The following is a 19,706-nucleotide window of genomic DNA, read 5'->3' on the forward strand; positions in this document are numbered from 1 at the left end:
GGCCACAAGCACACATCGTCATCTTTGATTGCTCAGTCTTGTTAATTACTAAGTGAATGAAAAGGTCCGATTCAATGCTGGCGCCAGTCGCGGGGGACGGTGCGGTGCCCCCGTGGTTCCACAGCAACAGTCTCCTAGCATTCAGGAGTCAGACACACATGAGAGGAATGGAGACTGGGGACAGATGGATGGATAATATACTCAAACCACTGATTTATGTCAACAAATCGGTTTAGAAAATATTCTGCTTGCAACAGTAGAAACACTTGTGTCTTGAGTACATCACTGGAGGATAAATCTAGCCGCTACCTCGATGCATACTTGAATTTTACTAACAAGCCAAAAGGACTTGAAACTTTAAACTAGATGGGTCTTAATGAGGAAGTTTGCGGTGGTTGGCGGTGCCATGATGATGGATGAGAAAGTACCAGCAGGAAAGGAACGCCGGCGTTGTTCTGGACGGCAGTCAGTTCTGAGAACAGTACTTCCAAAAGCACACTGGTAAAACAAAAACAGGCCATGGTTAGTTAACTGGTTCAAGACTGAACAGTTGAAGATGTATTGCATTGAATGACTATCCTTACTGTCCCTAACCTACTAAGATGGACTGAACAGAAAGGTGCTCAAATCAAACGAGTCACTTCGGTTAGACGTAATTTAGTTAAGGGTCATTACCAGTGGTTTATAAGAGGAAACAAACTAAGCATTAGATGTTTTCTTTCTGCTGTTCCCTCTTCAGGGATCACCATCTCTGTCCTCACTCCAACTACCTCCACGTCTTCTCTAACTGCATCTACAGTATATTTCCTCACTTTGTCTTTTTCCTGGCAGCAGCATTTCTAACATCCTTCTACCAATATATCCATTGTCCCTCCTCTGGACATGTCCAAACCATCTCAGTCTGGCCTCTATAACTTTATCTCCCATTTCAACCTGTGCTGTACCTCTGATGATCTCATTCCTAATCTTATCCATCCTTGTCACTCTTAAGGAGAACCTCAACATCTTCATTTCTGCCACTTGCAGTTCTTTTTCCTGTCTTTTTTTCAACGCCACTGTCTCTAGACCATACAACATGGCTGGTCTAACCACTATCTTGCAAACCTTTCCTTTAACTTTACTGCCACTTTTTTGTCACAAATCACTCTCAAAACTTTTCCCCATCCACTCCATCCTGCCAGGACTCTCTTCTTCACCCACACTCCCCAGTTTCTTAGCCAGTGGACTCCAAGTACTTGAGGTCCTGGACCTTTGTGACCTCTGCTCCTTGTAGCCTCACTGTTCCACCGGCCTCCCTCTCATTCACACATATGTACTCTATCTTTCTACAGCTGACTTTCATTCCTCTTCTTTCAAGTGCATACCTGCACCTCTCCAAGTTCTCTTCCACCTGCTCCCTGTTCTCACAGATCACAATGTTGTCTGCAAACATCATAGTCCACGGGGATTCCTGCCTGACCTCATCTATTAGTCAGTCCATCAGAGCAAACGAGAAGGGGCTCAGAGCTTTTAAGTCATGGTTCATTCCATGCTAGAGCTTTTCAGCCCAGAATGGCTCTTTATTCTATCAACTCGAACAGTGCAGACCAACAGAGATTTGTTAGACGTCACCTCTTTTGTTGCTCTTTTTGTTCGGCGGTGAAAGGGACTTCCTGGCATTTTGACCCGTCAGACTTGGGAGAAGACCACCTGAGCTGGCTCTGGAGTCTGTGCTGTTAACCGCTGATGTGGTGGTGGGGGTCGGTTTAACTCCTTCCTCTGCAGGTGGAACCTTCTGCTACAAGAACAACAGAAAACATGAATTGGCTGAGTAATTAAACTGCACACGTTCAATTATGTAAACACACAATTTCTACCCTTGCTAACGTTACGTTAGCGTCTTTTACAAGTAAAACAATGGTGGAGGCAACCATTTTTTGCTTCCCAGTTCCTAGATTAGAGTCTATGTTGAGAATAGTCAAAATGTGTATATTAAGGTGAAAATATTAAAAAAAAAATAATAAAGCTAAAATGTCAAAATTATATATTATGTCAATATTAAAGTTATCAGGAATAAAATTATTACAAAAAAACAAAGTCATTACCAGAAGAATAAACTAAATGTTGGAAGTAAAGTCAAAATGTTGAGATTAGAGTACGAAGTTATGTCAAAAATATATTTTAAATATTGTGAATAAATTCTTACTATTAAAATTTAAGTAATTTTTACGTCTAGGTTACGTCATGAATAGTGTCACTGTCTCAAAAAGAACGTCAACATAAAAAAGTGGAATTGTTGAGGTTATAAGGTTTGTGTTGACTTTGTTTTTGTTGTTGACATAATGTTGACATGTCAAGAATAAAATTGAAATATCAGATTAAAGTAGCTGTGTTAAGATTAATAAGACAAATTAAAAAATTAAGTCAAAATACCATGTTTTTCAGACTACACTTAAAATCCTTTAATCTTCTCAAAAAGCAACAGTGCGCCTTATGTATTATTTCTGGTTGTGCTTACTGACCTCGAACCAATTTTATGTGGTTATTGTGAATGAGTTAAATAAAGTTTGACTTATCTTAACTGTTTTGTTTTGCTTAATGCACCTTATGTATGAAAACAGACCCGTTCATTGATATTGCACCTTATAATCCGGTGCGCCTTATAGTCCGAAAAATACGGTACCACAAGAAATAACCCGATTACGTTTCATCCTGAGAAAGCCTTGAAAATTTTAGTTTTAAACGTATATATATCTATTGCTGACTATAAAATACTATCAAAACACTAACATTTTAAAACAGCTTACAGTATTTTATTATTATTATTTAAAGAAATGGGGATGTGGTTTAAAATGTAAGTGAAAACAGCAGAAAAGTACATTTTTATTGCGCAATACAGGACGTCTGCCAAATGTTTAAAATGAGAAATTGTACAATTTTTTTGAAGCATAAATAAAAATATGAGGTAATTTCCAATTTGATGGCGGCAACACGTCTCAAAAAGAGGATACGGGAACAGCAAAATGCTGTGAAAGTAAGTGGTATGAATAGAAAAAGAAACATCTGGAGGAGAATATTTTAAATGGGTTGTGTAGAAACAGTGACTGGATATTAAAAAAAAAAGCATTTTTAGAAAGGATAAATTTATCAGAAGTAAAGATGGACAGAGGTTTACCAGTCTGTTTAAAAACTATGTTTAACGTCTGGATTAATAATTTCTTAACCGAAAATTTGAAAGACACGGAGTATCACAAAGTTTGTTTTCTCAGTCATCCAGGTATATAACAACAAAAAAGGTTGAATCATGTCATCTGGACTTGATGACTTTTTAACAAAAAACGAAGTCCAGATGACATGATTCAACCTTTTTTGTTGACACGGAGTATCCCTTACTCTAGAGTTCATAAATTGATCAAAACATAGCAACAATCTAAAATAATCTCTGAAGCTCAACGGATGAGGCTGGAAGTCGACACTGAATTCGTATGGCCGTCATGCGTGCTGCATTAAAAACAGGTCTCCATCTTTTCCGGACATCACTGCGTGGACTCATGTCATCCAGAAACAACGCCGTTTGAGGACCAAGGCAACAAGTTCCAAGGTCGGACTCAAATTTCAAATTCTTTTTGGACCATTCAGTTTATGAGCAGAAGCCGGCCTCTCTGATGGTGTGGGGGTGCATTAGTGACTGACATGGGCAGTCCACAGATCTGGAAAGGCATCATAAGCACAGAACAATATATACAGGTTTTATCCATCCATCTTTACCCGCTTCTTCCTTTTCAGGTTGCGAGGGGGGGGACACCTTGGACAGGTCGCATGTCCATCACAGGGACACATAGAGACAATTCACATCCATTCACTCTCACTCACCTAGAGACAATTTAGAGTTACCAATCAGCCTTAACGTGCATGTTACCCATGCATGTACAGCGCAAACATGCAAACTCCACCCAGAAAGGCCCCTGGCCGGGATTTGATCCAGCAACTTTCTCGCTGAGAGGCGGCAGCTCTACCAACTGCGCCACCGTGCTGCCCTGTACAGGTTTTAGAATAGGTAAAGTTCTCCATCACATGAAAATGGGACAACCTTCCCTCCAAAACTTCCTGGTCTCGGTTTCTAGACGTTTACAGAAAGTTAAAAGAAGAGGGGACGTCTCGTAGCAGGAAACATGGTCCCGTCTGAACTTTTGGAGATGGTTTACTGCCATCAAATTCAAAATTATTTTGTTTCTCCTAAAAACGGTACAATTCATTTAGTATAAACATCAGTAATGTTTACTATGCTCCACTGTAGCTAAAATAGGACAACCAGGACATCCTTAAAATAGATTAATAATCTCAGTGGATTTAGTTCCTGGTAAAATAAAGGTTTGAAAAAAATACGAGTTTACGAAATTTGGAAAAAAGCTGCGTTCTGTTTCTATTAACATTTTAAAAATCCCAACATTTTCAGAAATGAGGTTGTTCTGTGCGCTATCTAACAACCAAAACTGTGAACTTAAAATGTGCTCATTTGAATCGTTGAAGAAAAACTCATATTTTTAGGTACTTACCACTTTAATTTTCCTTGCTGGATTCCTTCCGTTTGCTAAGAAATTCAAAACAAAAGCAAGTTTAGGGGAAAAGAATTACCCGAGGTTCCCGATAAAGTGAATAAAAATATATTAATTGTAGAAAAAAACAATCTAGCTGCAAAACAAAAGTGTTGTTACCTCGTGAAGCGATGGTGAGTTGGGAGCTCAGCGTGCTGTTAAATGTCTTGTGTAGCTCCTCCAAGGCCAAGATCATTTTCTGGATCTTGGTCCATTTATCCGGGCCGGCGGTGTGTGTGTGGACCGGTGACCTCTCAGTCCTGGTGCCAGCAGTGATGGTCCTTGTAGTCATCTTGGCTGTGCTTTTTGTTCTATCAAGTCCAGCTGTACCCAAAGGATAAGGTTTTACATTTTGACTGAAATGTAGCCGTGGCAGCTTTGGTGGGATAGCGGATGCACGAGAGGGAACCTGGAGACTGTCTGATGGTTTCCCAAAACCTAAAAAAGAAAACTTGACTTGTAAAAATGGTAGAGGTAAATTAATTCTAGTAAATATTTAGTGGTTTTACTTGTTAATTTGGATAAGTTATCATAAAGTAGATGTCTAGATATGGGAAGATGTTTTTCTTGCTTGAATCTATATAAAAAAAATGTCTAATGCACACAGGGTCAAAAATATACATCAAAGCTCAAATCTATACATACACCTGACTAATATTTAGGTAAACGTCCCTTGGAAAGTTGCGCCTGTATCCATCAAAGCGCTTCTGGTAGAACTCCGATTTTCGACCATTGTTCTCAGTACTGGATGAGTTCAAGCAGTGGTGTAGTCTACATTTTTGTAGTGGGTATACCGTGGCAAAGCTAGTTTTACATTGGACGTTGGACACCACTGAAGCCACGGAACGCGAATGTCCAACGTCCAACATAAAGTTAACATTACCGCGGTTGGTTCGTATACTGTGCTTCGAGAGACCAAAGTACACTGGTTAGTACAATGTAATCGTCAATGTATTTTTAAGCATATTGAACATTTCTAAATTTCTCTGATGCTTATATTTGAATAAATGAGCAACAAACTTTGTACAACAGTTGGCTTTGCATTAGAAATATATTATAGAATTTATAAAACAGTATCAAAACTCATTCAACCTTTATTTAGACAGGTTAATCCCATTGAGCCTCGGGGACTCATTTACAAGAGTGACCTGATTTCTTAACAAAGAGCGATGACGACAGTGAATAACAGCAACATGTTCAAGTATTAAGTAGTAAGTACAGAAGTATTAATTATACAATAATTCGCTGGATAAGTGACTGTAATAAACAAGCGCTGCACACCAATAGATTGTTACGGAAGCGTTTAACTGCAATTTAACATATCAATGACATGTGCCTAATATGTCATGTAACAATGGGCACTTTTAAGTGCGTATACTGAAATTCTTAAGCTTTTCTAGTGGGTATACTCCGTATTCCCCTCGTATCACGTAGACTACGCCACTGAGTTCAAGTACTGCATGGTAAATTGGATGGTTTGATAGCACAAACCCAATTTTTAAGCATAGACGCCAAATTTTTCAATGAAACTGAGGTCAGGGCTTTGTGAAGAATCCAGAATCTTCGTGGTAGCCAGCTTTACCCAATCAGAAATATGTTTGGCTTCGTTGTCTTGTTGAAACACGCAACTGTGTCCAAATTGAAGCTGTTGATTTAAGGTGAAGTTGAAGAATTTGGAGGTAGACCTTAAATTATTCCATCCACTTTGTGCAACAGACCAGTACCACAGCCTGATGCTACCTCCACGACCTTTGGGACAGTGTTCTTAGGTTTGAGAGTCTTGCTGACTCCTCCAGTCGTGGGCGGTTGTGGCTGAAGTGTCCCTGGGCAAGACACTGAACCTCTCATTGCCTTTGATGTGTGTCCCATCAGTGTATGAATGTGATAAAGCACTGATTATTCTTTGTATAGATATAGTAGAGTGCTGTATGAATGGGTAAATGAGGGCACAGATTGTAGTGTAAAGTGCTTTGAGTGTCTTGATAAGATAGAAAGGTGCTATATAAGTGCAGTACATATACTTCTTATTAACGTGGACAAACGGTTCAGTCTTTGTCTTGTCGTACCATCAAACCTTTCTCCAAAAGACATTGTGTTTGTCTATTATGTTAACTGCAAATTTCAGTCCAAACTGAAGATGTTGCTTTTGAATCAGGGAGGCATCATGATGGATACGTACATGTCTAACCACAACTGTAATCGTACACCAAACTTTTTTATGATAAGTAATTCATTCCACCAATAATCGTAATGAAAACAGTGTTTCTCATTAGCTACAATAGACTATCTTATGGTGTGGCTGCTCTCACCTGGTACTGCAGAAGTTTCTCTGAATCTCTCACTGGGAGCCGTTTCAACTTGCATTCCAAGAATCAGCGTCGTCAAAGCTACTGTCATTCCCAACCGAACTGCTGCTTTGGTGAGCATTGTGACTGGTGTTCAGAAGGCGTTTGCGGTCTCAGCCTGTTGGCAGGTACGGTGAAGTCTGATGTTCCAAATATGGTGGCAGAATTTTATTCCACAAGCTCTTCTGTCATTCAAGTTCTAAACCCATTTTGCTTTTTCTGGTGCTCCACATCCAACTTTCCAGTCCTTTGGCTGGCGTATAGATTGTATAGACATAAAATCATATATATATATATAATTTAAATACCTACTTGCCAGTTAGAGAACTACTGATGCTGACTCGTTCTTTGAAGACCTGGTAATCTTATGTTACTCTGGACGCTAGTTACAAGAATGCTCTTCAGCAGTGATAGGTCAAGAAGCTTGAAAATTTCCTTTTTTCTTCAACCACTACGCTGGTATTTGTTGGTATTCATTCCAAGTCTTCAACGCATTTGCAGCTGAATATCCTTAACTCATTGGAATCGTATTGAATGGATGCGCCTCTTGATGAAGGCTTGTCAGGGGTAGGGGTTCCTCTTTCTAAGACAGTTGGCTAGTCTTGCCTTTATAAACCTGAGCTTGGCCTGGAATGTCTGACCGATTGCCAGTGATAGACCTGGAAACGTCTACAGTCCCGCCCTTTCCTACTGAGTCAACTGGTGACATTTGGGGTGTCTGGCGGCAAGCTTTGTGTGTTTGGTGTCAAAGATATCGTTTTGTGAGTGTGGTATGTGTGTTTAGGCCTGAGCTTAATGTTTGTGTGTTGTATGTGTGGCCCAGGCTGTGTAAGCGGTGATAAGGTAGTTCTTAATATGTTTGCTCAGGGGCCACAGAAAGAGAAAGGACCTCTGACGCAGGAGAGCGTGGAGACACAGCGACTACACACCAACCCTCACACAGAGCTCTTTAAACATTAATACACACAAAAACACTACGCTAAACCTGTATACATAAACTCACGCTATCCTGCATTGCACTTTGGAAGATACGTCCAAACAGTTTTTTTTCCCCTTTTCGGTTGCTGTTCAGTGACATCTAAATCCTTCAAATGTGAAATTGGCAGAGCTACTACAAATATACACCTTCCTACCATTCTTTCGACAAAGAGACGAGATCAAAATGAGCAATTTTGGGAGTTGATGTGTAGAAACGTAATAAAGATAATTGTGTGTTTGTCAGTTGCTGGGTGAACAGAAGTCAGCCGAAGAACATCCATTCATTCATCCCCACTTCTTATTTGTGTCCTGGGCTTTGACGCTAATGCACTGGGAGTTACCGAGTGTCCAAGCGTCAGAAGGCAGGAATAGGTTGGGTTGACAGAAAAAGACTATATTCGTCGTTGGCTTAGATGAAGTATACTCTGAAAATGTCCTGTCTCTTTGAGTCTTTGCACAATGAAACAGAGCGTCTGACCTTTCCTGCCAAAAAAAGACGAGCAAGAAAACTGGTCAAAATTGGATTTTTTTTTCTGAATAAGTAGAATAAAAAGACAACAGGTCCATGTGGTTGGGTTAGAAGTGGTAGGGATTCCACTCTACCCACAGCAGCTTATATATCGCAGTGCCTTTTTAACTACCCTAATTTAAACACGGAGAAACCAAACTCCATCAAATGTTTTGTGGCCAGCCACACTATGAAATGCACTTTAACAACTGAAGTCCGCCATAAATAAATACTTGCATTGACAAAAGGGTTTTATAAAGAGTGGTTTGTTTGGACTGGTGATGAAGTGCTGTGCCACAACTTTCTCTATCATTCACAGTTTAACCCTTGCATGTTTTTTAAGCGTGTGAATCAAAGACTATGACACGATAAATGACGTGAACTCAGAAGATGCCCAGATAGCTGGTTCTTTTACAAGCTTATAGTCCCTCCTTCATGTAAACAAATTAAACATAGCTGTTGGTAAATTAAAAAAGAAAAAGAAAATTTTTGTTTTTCCAATATGTTTAGATGACATGACAGTTTTGTCCATACAAGGAGGCTCATGTGCTATAGTTTATAGTATATGTTCTTTATCTTCACAAATGGGCATCAAAGCAATATCGCGAATAAGCCTTCAGTCTGAGATAAGAGAGTGTTTTGGGAGACAATTGAGTTGCTTGTTCTCAGGGCAGAGGGGGAAAATGTTCTCAGCCACAATAATAAAACGCAATACAATCATAACCTTTGATTGAAAATGATCTAACAGTGGAGTTTGAAGTTCTCACATCACTACTGAGCAGACTCTGGTTCCAAAAATGGGCCATGGCAGTTTCCATTGGCCAAGGACATTTGCTAAGTCTTCACTTTATACAACACTGAGCTTGTTTTTCTGGAAAATACAGGGCGTCATGGTGGTGCTGTTGGTAGAGCAGCCGCCTCTCAGTGAGCAGGTTGCCGGTTCAAATCCCAGCCATGGGTCTTTCTGGGTGGAGTTTGCATGTTCTCTCTCTGCATGCGTGGGTTTCGTCTTGGTACTCCAGTTTCCTCCCACAGACCAAAAATATGTATGTTGGGCTGGTTGGTAACACTAAATTATCTCTAGGTGTGAGTGAGAGAGTGAATGGTTGTTTATCTCTGTGTCCCTGTGATCTGTCCATGGTGTCCCTCGTCTCTTGCACAGTGACGGCTGGACATGGGCACCAGTGACTCCCGTGACCAGAAAAGGAAGAAACAGGTAAAGATAATGGATGATAGATGGAGGGATTTTCTTGAAAATACTTATAGCCTTAGCTTGTGATTTGGGGACTTGTTTAGGAAGTGATGTTGTTTATTTAGGTTTATTCCTGTTTGTTCACAAGTTTGTCCGATTGCAGGATCCTTGACCCGCCCCACTCTGCCTCTGATCAGCTAGTACTCATTGCTTATGTTGGTTGAATTTATCAGTTTCTTTGTTTTAAGTTTCTTTGAAAAAATCGACTGTGCTCCCTCCACTCTCCCACCCACCTGTAAACACAGGTAACACCGCTAAATGACATTGATTCTCGAATCGATGGGTGAATGAACCAGTGTTGCCAAGTCTAAACAAGTAAAATAACATCCTGATGCATGTTCAACAAGTAAAATAACACTGTTCCTAAAATTGTTTGGTATAAAATACCTAACAAATTAATTGGTATGCGTAAATTAAATGCCCTCTCTATGCTTGATATTATTGCTGGAAGGGTGTTGGTCACTTTTATTGGGTTTGTTTTTGTAGACCTAGTTGCTTGGATGGTTTCTTTGTGTTGAAACGTTTCATCTTTCATCCAAAGGACTTCATCAGTCCGAGTAGCCACAACAAACTCGGTCCCATAAGTAGCACACTCACATAGTGGGCCAACCAGTTTGATGGTGATAAGATGGTTTCTGGAGTCCGCCCTCTCCCCTGCCAACTCGTCTGAGGATTATTGAGCATGAACTTTGATGTTTTGAACCACTTTGGCTATGGCTGCCTCTGATGAGTCGATGGGGGAAGAGGGCGGACTCCAGAAACCATCTTATCACCGTCAAACTGGTTGGCCCACCAGATGCATGTTCTACTTATGGGATTGAGTTTGTTGTGGTTCCTCAGACTGATGAAGTCCTTTGGATGAAGGATGAAACGTTTCAACAACAACAAAAAGAAGAAAGAAACCGTCCAAAGGACCTGACTTAACTTTGTTGGATTTTTTTATCTGGATTATTGAGCATGAACTTTTATGTTTTAGCCTTACTTTCTACTCTGTGGTTCTGTCATGAAGAGTGCTGCCAGGGAGTAAGAGAAACGGGTCTTGTTCCTATGGTGACCCTAATGAGCAACCGGCAGCAACTTTAACATTTCTTTTCATCTCGGTTATTGATTTTTGGTTTTGAGCATACTTGAGAAAAATGTCGTTTTTTGGGTTAAAAAATATATATAAAATAAGGACTTATTTTATTGGAAAAAACAATTATAAATTGTGATTTTTTTATTTTTATTATTTATTATTATTATTACTAAAGGCCCTTCTAAAATGTAAAAAAAAAATCAGCTTAATATAGGGCTAAAATGTTGAATTGTTTATTGTGGACAAAAATGTAAAATATATATTTTTAAATCTTTATTCATTTATTTATTTGATCATAAAGCTGAAGGACCAGGTAATCGCTGAAAGGAGGTGATTCTATCTTTGGAACCGGGGTACATTTTTCAGCCAGTCACAACTAGAGGGCAGTCCATCTCTTCAGACTGGTCCAGAACTGAGCTGGTCCAGAACTGAGCTGGTCCGTTACTGGAAACTTCTTTTATGCACATTACATGAAGTCAAAACACAACAAGTTTATTAGGTGACAACACTTTCTGTTTAAGCAGGGATTATTAACAGCAGCAGAAAGTTCCCAGGATGGATTCATTGTTGTTGTCGTTGAACTGAGTTTAAGTTTGAAAAGTATTTATCACAAAATAATTGAGACAAGCTGTCTTACAGAACTTCAAGTCTTTGGAGCAATGAGTTGGATACAAAAGAGAACTTGGAAAATTTAAACAAATAGATATAAAATTAAACATTTTTAGTCCATTGCAATATTGAATTAAAAAAAAACAATAATGGTAACTGCTGAGTTACTATGGAGGATGGACTGTAACAAAATGAAATAAACACATAATACATACATAACAATTAAATGTATCATTTAATTATTAAATACATAATTCTACAGGACCAAGCAGGAGGTTGCTCCATGAATTTTGGGATGCAGCCCTCCGTTTGGACCAGCTCCGGCCAGTTCTTATATTGATTGTTTGACTGGTCGTTCTTCACATGCTGAAAGAAACAGAGTTAGAAACAAATAAAACTGACCTTTTAGGTCAAACCTCCAAAAATAAACCTATGCACACAAAATTAAGAGATCCCAGATGATCGGTTAGTCCTCACTGTGCATATTTTATGTTCAGCTCAATATCTGTAAATTTTAATTACCGTAATTTCCAGACTATTGAGCGCACCCGAAAATAAGTCCCGCCCACTAAATTTAAAATACATATAAAGTTGTACATATATAGGCCACACTTGTGTAAAAGCTGCAGGTGTCCACATAGTAACATGAGATATTTAGACGGAAAGACTTTTTTCAACTTTTAATTAAATACGTACCCGTAACATACACAAATTTGTACAGTAAATGTTTTTTTCGGAACAGTGTCTGTAACACGGATTGTAAATTGGTCAGATTTTTTTTTTACCGGTAGTCTCATTGAGTCACAAGGACCCACCCCCCAAGAGAGACGTGTATTGGGCAGCTATGCGAGTGCCCGGGTGCAACAAGGCTAAATGTTTTGGTGGCTTGAAGCTTGTTAGCCTGTCCAAAAAAAATCCATAAATTAACCGTAGCATTATATAAGCCGTGATGTTTAAAGCCTGTGAAAAAGTAGCGGCTTATAGACTGGAAATTACGGTAGTTTTAGCAGTTTGTGTTTTCTAAGGTCACATGACTTTGGCAGCCATATATAATTAGCTCCAATTGAATTGTTGATGTACAACGTGCAATTGTATTAACAGTAATAGAACTAGCATTAGCAATATTAGCATTAACATTGGTAGAACTAGCATTAGCAATATTAGCATTAACATTGGTAGAACTAGCATTAGCAATATTAGCATTAACATTGGTAGAACTAGCATTAGCATTAACATTGTTTTTTTTAGCATTAACATCGTTGGAACTAGCATTAGAAATATTAGCATTAACATTGGTAGAACTAGCATTAGAAATATTAGCATTAACATTGATTTTTTTTAGCATTAACATTGTTAGAACTAGCATTAGAAATATTAGCATTAACATTGATTTTTTTTTTTTAGCATTAACATTGTTAGAACTAGCATTAGTATTAAGATCAGTAAAATTTGGATTAACAGCAGTAGTCAATAGCAGTACTCACTTTATAATGTAGCTATTTTTGTTTTGTTTTTATATCACTTCTTCCATTTACTTTTCATTTTATATTGTTTTATATGATTGTCTATTGTTGTTTGTACTTCTTCTGTCCTTTGTTTAAAACAGGTCTCTTGTATGAGTCCTTGAGGCTTAATGAGACTAACCTGTATAAATAATTAAATACATAATAAAATCATTAAATATACAATTATATCATTAAATATTCCATTAACACTTATCGAGCTTACATTAAGTGATCTAATGTAGCTTTATTTAAATTCACATCAACTCTTATTTCATTGTTTTTTTTTTATCTTCGCTTTTATACCAAGATTTTGTTTCTTGTTATTCTTAAATGAAATTCATCATTAATTTATTAATGCTTTCCTCTACGCATTGGATAAAAATAATACATACAGGCTCAAATATTTACATACACAAACCTAAGTCATTTAATAAATGGTGCTGAAGTTTCTAGAATCCCACAACTTTGCACATTCTCAAATATGAACAAACATGAATTATTTTTCTTCTTTCTTTTTGATTAATTAAAATAAACCTGTTAAACTGCAATCTAAGATGAACCATTTCAAAGTTTAGTGTGCAAAAAGCAAGAAATTGGAATTTTTAAATGAGTAACACAGTAGTTTGTTTTGTTTTTTTCAAAATTGTTCATGAATTTAAAAAAAGGTTTTAATTGTATATTGAAAACATATTTACCAACGTTTATAAAAGTAATTGTTACTCGGTTTATTTTTTAAATCTTTAATAAAATGTGGATTTCAGAATAAAATAATTGTAGACCGTTTTCATTTATGTCAAATTAATCAAATATACGCCGACAATAATCAGAACATCCTGACATTAAAAAAAAAAAGGTAAAATTAAATGAGAGTGGCAGAATGTGAGAGAAAAGGAGGGTGTAGAACAGAAGAGATGGATCAGGAATAAAGAGATGGTGGGCTTGACGAAGAGGAAGACGAGAACACCCCTGGGAGAAAGATGAGCGAGAGAGAGATGGAAGGAAGGTCAAAAATGAGAGAAAGAAGAAAAAGTGAATGAAAGAGAAAATGTGGAGCTGGTGACGGAAAAATTGTGTGTGTGTGTGTGTGGGGGGGGGGGGGGGTATGAGAGAGAGAGCGAGAGAGAGACCAAGAGAGGGAGTGATTTGTTTTCAGTGAAAGGTGAGGCCACTTAGCCGAGGCGTAGAGCTATAGCGGAATCTATTACCATGTGTCAAAAGAAACACGAGAAGGGCATGACCTGACTCTGTGTGTGTGTGTGTGTGTGTGTGTGTGTTCGTTTTTCTGTTAGAAAAATGTCTCACGAACCACTGACTGTTTTTTTGTTTCGTAGAAAACAATTTAATAAACACACACAGCTAAATTCCACTTGGAGTTAATGCTCTTCAAAATGGCCACCGCAGTTAATTGACCTTAGAAAACCTTTAGCAAACCATCTATCCATCCGTCCGTCTGTCCATCCATTATCCAACAATGTTCAGTCAGGTCATCTGGACGATTTCTTCTTTTGCTGAGACGTTTCGTCCTTCATTCAAAGGACTTCTTCAATCCGAGAAGCCACCAAACAAAACTGATTGCCACTAACAGCAAATGGAAAAAAACAGCTTGCTGGTGCTAAGATGGCCCCTGGGGCCCACCCTCTGATCCGGGGCCCGCCCTCTCCCTTGTGAGCTCCTCTGAGACGGGCTTCTCGGGATTGGATCTTTGGGATGGACCAGTCTTTGCCATAATGTATTTTGGGGTTTGAAAGCTACTGGGACGTCATATTTGAAAGATAAACATCTCAGTTTCTCTGAAACATCCACAACATATGGAATGACCACTGGTCTGGGTCTGGGTTTCTCCTTTTCACCTGATGGCTGACTGGAGTCCTATTTGGGTTTCTTCTGTGCTTTTAGGAAGACCCAGTTAGGATGTACACATACAAATACCTCGCTGCAGTGGTCCGCTCAAATAAAGTCTGTTGTCCAGCTGGAAGGCTGAGTCCGGCATGTCGCTGTTAAACCATGATTCCGTGAGACAAAGCACCGCACATTTCCTCATCTTCTCTGAGGCACCCACTCTCAGATGAAGCAAATCCATCTTATTGTTACTAGAACCCCTGCCCGGCAACCTCGCTTCTTAAGCCGGGGGCAGCGTTTCCTCCTCTGCCCGTTGGAGCGTTCCAGGTAGATGACTTTAAGATCTGCATTCTGCCAAGCGTAGATTTGAGTTTGTTGCTGATTGCTGCTATGTTCCGTGGCAAATTCAGTTCAGTTCAGTTCAAAAATACTTTATTAATCCCAAAGGGAAATTAAGTGTTGTAGTTTATCATCCTGGTTCCATTCAAGAGTTGTTGGCTGCTGAATACTGTGGGCAGGAAGGATCACCCGCAGCGAATCCAAAGAATCTAGCCACAGATACCGATCCGTCCACCTGGATCCAGCTTGTTGTCAGATCCAGTGGGTCTCTCAGTCCTCCTGAGCAGCAGGACTGTCTGAAAGCTCCTCGTCGCCACGGACATACAGCTGAAGGTGCTGGGGAATGATCCCAGTCCTTCCGTTGTCATGAGCTAAGTTTCCCACCAGCTCCAGGATCTCAGTGGTCAGGTACTCAAGTACTGCCACCAGGTTGACGGGAATTCATCCATGGCACCTCCTTTTCCACTCATTTGGGATTTGGGGCTGTAGCTGAGGTGTTTGAGCTTTTGAGATATTAATCAGCTGCTCCTGGTTTGTTAAAAAAAAAAAAAAACACCTTGTTGCCATGGTTACGCATCATAACAAATGCCCAAAAGTTAAAAGGTTTCAGTAAAAATCCTTCAAGCTGCACAGCGTCCGACACCAGAGTAAATAATCATCCAAAAAAAGCAATTTACATCCAGAAAAAAGAGGAATTAAAGTTTTCAAAAGCAATAACTCAGAATGAATGTTAACAGACCTACTCCAACATGCAGCCACCCCGAGCGGCGCAATTCCAGAACTTCGCCCTTATTCTCATCAGTTCGGTTCGGCTATAATTCACACACATAAATCTTGCGGAGTCAGGCTCGGAGTCCATTTCAAAACTCCTAAAAACTGGGATCGCACCGGGAGCCTGTGAAGCTGTGGCTCCCGAGAGCACTGCCGTCTTGACATCTAAGGGTGCATTCACACTAGCCCTGTTTAGTCCGCTTTAATCAAACTCTAGCACGTTTTCCCAGAAAGTCCGGTTCGTTTAGGGAGGTGTGAACGCGCCATCGAACTCTGTCACGGAACAAAAAGGCGAACTCTGGCCCAGGCTAAAACCTAGGTCTCGGTCCGGTAGAAGCGAACTCCAGCACGGTTCGAGTGCAGTGTGAATGTAAACAGACCGGCCCCGCTCCACAGGACAAACAAACACGCATTTCTCTGACCTTATATGGAGCCGTCAGCTGCCTTGTGTGGAAAACAATATTCTCCATGGTCTTCTGTCTCATCTTCTGCTCATGCTAAGTCCATTTTTGAAAAATGACAAAATATAACTCCTAAAACTGCTAAAACTTTATGCCACTTCGTTTTTGTTTTTATTTACAGAAGAAGAAGACGCGTCTTCAGAGGTTTTTGTGTCGTTTCTTTCAGTAGTTCTTGGTGCAGCGCCCCCCACAGGCGAGCGGGGGAATAGATTGGTTCAACAGGTTGACTCGACTGCACAGTGCAGTGTGAATGCAAACGCACCAGCTCAAATGTAAACAAACGGTCATGAATATTGGTCCCGAACCGAGTCTACCGGACTATCTGGTGTGAAAACAACCTAAGAGCTGGAAGAGGTGGCTGTGGAAAGAGATGCCTGGGCCTTCCTGCTCAAGCTGCTGCCCCCCGATATAACTTCGGAACAAGCGGAGATGATGGATGGATGAATTTCTGAATACTTTCTAAGAAGCATCACCCCTATCAATCTCTCTAAAGAACAATTAGAAGGACCTACGTTTTTTCTTTCACACAGACCAGGGAACACTGGGAATGTCTAACACCAAATGTAGCCACCTGACAGTCACCAGCATGAACATTGGAAAACCCATTCACTGAAGATATGTGCTGTGGATCTTGTGGACTGTATTTGAAAGGGTGCTACAAACGTTCATAAGAATGGACTATAGTTGTATGAGTCGAGACTTGGGCAGTACATCAGTTTACTATGTGTTCTTTGAACTTGTGCGACACTGTGTGTGCGCGTGCATGTATAAATTCAAGAATGTCACCTACCAGTACACGGATCATGGCACACCTTAGCATCTCCCTGACTTCCACGGTATATAACATATTTTCTCCCTCACATACTAATATGTGAATATTTATCCATATTTGATGTGAAGTCAGATAGAAATCAATGAGGTAATCAAGTTGTCGCTATCAAATCCCTGCATCAGAGGCATTTTGCATATTCACCATTGCTCACATCATTAAAAGCAAATCCATCGATGCCACCACCACTGACTTGCCTTTAATTAGTTTCAACAAACATATTGAACAGTGTCTCCAACACACCCACACACACACTAACATATTCAAGTGTGTGGACTCAAAAATTGCTGAATTGGTATAAATTTCATAAAAACATCCAAGCTGAAAAACTGCTATGTGGCAGGACTGAAATTGACAGCAAGCTAATGTATGTTTCAATCTGCACCTCTTGAGGAGTAAATAAAAAATGTGTATGCAAGGTTCCACCTTGATCAACAGTTAAACTGAGATTACCTTCAAAGACTCTTAATTTGAAATCTTCAGGTTGATTTTTTGCGTGATTTAATTTAAGTAAATGTATGTTGGTACTTGCTTCTTCAACTCTACAGTAAATGTTATACGTATTTGCTAAAGTAAGGTTTAATATTTGGCTATTGTCTCTAAGAAAGTTTCCAATATAACAACCAATGTTTTGGGGTTGAAATAGAAATTTTAACACAATGGCACAAATATTTTACACGCAACATTATCTCATTATTTTCTTTCTTTCATCTTTTTATTGTAAGACTCAAGACATTGCCAAGTTGTACCTATTTAAAACAATCAAATGACTATTATCAAATGTAAATACTCCTGTGTCCTTACATCCACGGTACAGTTTTAGCACTAGCTCATCTTGATTTTTCTTCCCCAGTGTGTTTTTCCATTTCCGACCTCCCATTATTTGATCCCCTTTTGATTTGATAGGTTTCTTCTATAGAATTTCATATGGTCTTCCTGAGAGGAATCAATTATTTTTTCCTTTTAATGATACTTTATAGGTCATTATGGCTTTCATACATTGAACCTTTATTTATACAGGTTTCAGTCCCTATTTGCGCTTTACGTCCATTGAATCACATAATTTGTTCTATACATTTTCTTCGCCTGCCTATGGATCTGCAGGGGTCAATTGTTGAAGGCTTTTTTGTCCTCTCATCTCAATGTTGCATTGCTTAAACTAAACATTATTTAGATCTATGATGTGATCTATAGCTTTCCATTTGCTTAGGGGATGTAGAATTCCATAACTGTGACATCATATGAGATTTTTTTGTGTGTTCTTGCATTATCTATGGAACATAAATATTTGTAAAAGTCTGAATAACTGCAAACAAAACCCCAAAGTCTTAGGTATATTCTTAGGTTTCTATTAGACTCATGCTATAGACTCATGTTCATGCTGCTGTTGTTCGTCGTATTGATTTTGCGCTATTGAGTGTTTGGCGTGTTTCTTGGTTCATATCTTAGATCTTATTACTGTTTTGCTTTTACAATTTATACTTTTGTTGAATGTAACTGGGACGCTGTGTGCACAGTTTCATTCCACCACATGTACCACATGCGATGCGAATGACAATAAAGAACCTTGACCTTGATCTATTAGGTTTTATGGTTTTGTCAGTATTCTAGACAGTGGCATTGACACAAAAACAGGAGAAAGAACTGGAAGTGGTGGAAATTAAGATGTTGAGATTCTCTTTAGGAGTGACAAAGATGGATACGATTAGGAATGAGATCATCAGAGGTACAGCACAGGTTGAACAACTGGGAGATAAAGTTAGAAGCCAGACTGAGATGTTTGGACATGTCCAGAGGACGAACTGTGGGTATATTGGTAGAAGGATGTTAGAAATGCAGCTGCCAGGAAAAAGACAAGAGGAAGGCAGGAAGGAAAGTAGCATTTATTGTCATTCGCATCACATGTGGTACATGAGGTGGAACAATATTGTATACGCAGAGTCCTAGTTACATCCAACAATAGTAAAAATATAAATTTTAAAAAGAAACAGTAATAAGGATCTAAAATATAAACTAAGTAATATGCTAAACACTAATAGTGCAAAACAATACACTGAATAACAGCAGCACGAATATTGGTCAGTTAGTAGATGAGAACAAATGAGTAATAGATCAGTAGCATGGATAGAGCACGTATCACCAATCAATGGGGAATTAGTGGGGTTTTTTCAGTGATAATCCTGATTAGGGATTTATGAGTAACAGCTTCAGGGTAGAAGCTGTTCCTCAGTCTAGTGGTTCTACACTTAATGTTCCACAATCTTCTGCCTGAGGGGAGCAAGGCAAAAAGTGTGTGTGCGCTGGGTGAGTGGGGTCCTTAATGATGCAGGTGGACCTCTTCCTGCATCTAGAGGTGTAAATGTCTGATGGTGGGGAGACCATCTCCAACAGTCTTCTGTGCAGCCTTCACCACTCTCTGCAGAGCTTTTCTTTCTGCAGCTGTTCAGCCTCCATGCCACATGTTGCTGCTGAAGCACAGGATGCTCTCCACAGCACACCTGTAGAAGGAGGTGAGGACTGAGCTTCCCAGACCAGCTCGCCTCAGCCACCCGAGGAAGTAGTCGCTGATGAGCTTTCTTGATCAGGCTGAGGTTGTCATTCAGGTGCACACCCAAGTATTT

At 39.4% G+C, this 19,706-nt stretch overlaps 1 long non-coding RNA gene across 1 annotated transcript; it reads right to left on the reverse strand.

Annotated features, from left to right (window-relative positions):
• Nucleotides 1–438: 438 nt before the first annotated feature.
• LOC119428928 lies at nucleotides 439–4,561 on the reverse strand. Its single transcript, XR_005187726.1, has 3 exons — nucleotides 4,536–4,561; nucleotides 1,612–1,777; nucleotides 439–498 (listed from the first exon to the last, which is right to left on the reverse strand). It is a non-coding gene; the product is annotated as an uncharacterized LOC119428928 (long non-coding RNA).
• Nucleotides 4,562–19,706: the final 15,145 nt, after the last annotated feature.

The sequence above is a fragment of the Nematolebias whitei genome, chromosome 23 (assembly GCF_014905685.2).
Source record: "Nematolebias whitei isolate Nwh7 chromosome 23, NemWhi1, whole genome shotgun sequence".
In the NCBI taxonomy this organism is placed as follows: Eukaryota; Metazoa; Chordata; class Actinopteri; order Cyprinodontiformes; family Rivulidae; genus Nematolebias; species Nematolebias whitei.